The 1994-nt window shown below is 52.7% G+C and overlaps 1 non-coding gene across 1 annotated transcript; it reads right to left on the minus strand.

Moving 5' to 3' along the window:
* Nucleotides 1–1611: 1611 nt before the first annotated feature.
* LOC132656684 (small nucleolar RNA SNORA48) lies at nucleotides 1612–1755 on the minus strand. Its single transcript, XR_009594399.1, has one exon. It is a non-coding gene; the product is annotated as a small nucleolar RNA SNORA48 (small nucleolar RNA).
* Nucleotides 1756–1994: the final 239 nt, after the last annotated feature.

The raw sequence follows: 1994 nt of genomic DNA on the forward strand, positions 1-1994 counted from the left end.
TGCCTCGCCTAGCTGGGTCAGCTCTCCTGCTGTCATGAGCTCAGGCCAGCAAGCCCACACCATAGCCTCCAGAACCTGCTTCACTGAGCTGCCCAGTTAAAAACAGGGCCTACTTTCCCAAGTGCTGTAGCCTGTGAGGGGCTGGACCAGCTCTCTCGCTCTCTCACACTCTCAGGAATGGCTCACCTGTGTCTTTGAAATCAGAGCCAGCTCCACTGTGTTGCCCACGTGAGGTACAAGGCCAACTCTCCCTCATGCTACAGCCAGTGAGGGGGCAGGGCTAGCTTTCATGCTCTCATGACCCCAGGGCCATCTCTCAAGACTGCTATAGGGGATGAGGGGCAAAGACATCATCCTTGTACCCATGCCACCTCAGGGTAGATGGGGGTGGGGCTAGCTTTCCTGTGCTCTCACCCTTGAGGCTGGCTCACCTACAGCCCTGCCATCAGGGCCAGCTTTATTGTGCTGCTCAGCTGAGATGCAGGGCCCACTCTTGCCATTTCTGCAGCCAGCAAGGGGCAACGTAAAAGCCAGCTTACTCTCTCTCTTGACTCCAGGGTCATCTCTCCTGACTGCTGAAAGTGTCTAGGGGTGAGTAGGGGAGGGCATCACCCTCACACTTATGCTACCTCACAGCAGATGAGTAGGGCCAGCTCTCCCTCACTCTGGCCTTTGGGGCTGATTTACTTGTACCCCCACCACTGGGTCAGCTCTCCTGTACTGTCCAGGCAAGATGCAGGGCCCACTCTTCTAAGTGCTGCAAGTGGTAAGGGGTAAGGCTAGCTCTGTCATGCTTCTGACCCTGTGGGAAGCTTTCTAAACTGCCAGAGTTAGTTCTCCCATACTAACAGACCTGGGCAAGCTCACCTACACCCTCACTGCCAGGGCCAACTCCAATGGGCAGCCCAGGCAAGGCACACAGTCTGCTCTCCCAAGCACTGTTATCACTGAGAGGTGGAGCCAGCTCTTCAGAGTGCCTCAGTCCACTGGGGACATCTACGTGGTCCCCAGTGGCTGCCTGGACCAGAAACATCCTCATGTTCTCTAGTGGTAATATGAGCCAAGCATATTGACACCAACCCTTGCTGCTGTGTAGCCACAGACCCAGACATGGCCCTCAGTGGCAGCTCAGGCTGGGACCTCACCATGGTACCAACTTGTAGGGATGGCCATTCAGAGCAGACTATTCCTCTCCATCCTCGAGTCTCCAGTTCCGTCTCTCCTCATAATGCTCAAGTTGCTCCAATTCCCTTTCTCTCTTAGCTGTCCACCACATACTTGCTCATTGTGCTGGCTCCTGCTTCAGGCTGGCCACATGCCTTGTGGGACCCTGGGTGACATCTATTAGTGGCTTGGTGGCAAGCCTGTACCATGTGCGGGAGAGCAGGCCTGTAGATGGCATGGAGGTCTGCAGCTCTCCAACTGTCTTCCCCCTCCATTGCTGTGCTGTGTGGTTACAGACAAGGTTCTGTATGTCTATGACCCACCCATACCATGGAGCAGGACTCTATAGAGTCCCTGTCAGCACCATTACCTGCATGGTGGAATGCAGGTCTCTCACTGTCTTTCTCCTCCTGTGCTGTCCTGCCTTGATTTGATTTGATTTGATTTTTATGTGTCCTAGGCATAAAATATCTTTGGCCACTAAGTCAAGCACCAAGCTAGGCTGAGCAGAGGACTGCCACCTGCTCTGTCTCCGGCTGACATAGGAATACCACTGCCAACAAGGTGTCTCTTTGCCCATTGCCAGGGGCATACTTTAGTTTTGTTGTAGTTTTTTACTTGTTACTACCAGTAATGGAAATGTTCATTGTTAAATGGGTAGAATCACCTGAGAGACAAGCCCCGCTAGCCATGCCTTTGTGACATTATTATTGTGAATTAACTGAGGTGGGAAGAACCAGAAGGTAGCACCATTATCTGGGTTTAGACTCCTGAACTGAACACAAAGGAGAAAGCAAACTTACTACTCTCTGTCTTCTGACTGTAGATGT

This window comes from Meriones unguiculatus, chromosome 9, assembly GCF_030254825.1.
Source record: "Meriones unguiculatus strain TT.TT164.6M chromosome 9, Bangor_MerUng_6.1, whole genome shotgun sequence".
Lineage (NCBI taxonomy): Eukaryota > Metazoa > Chordata > Mammalia > Rodentia > Muridae > Meriones > Meriones unguiculatus.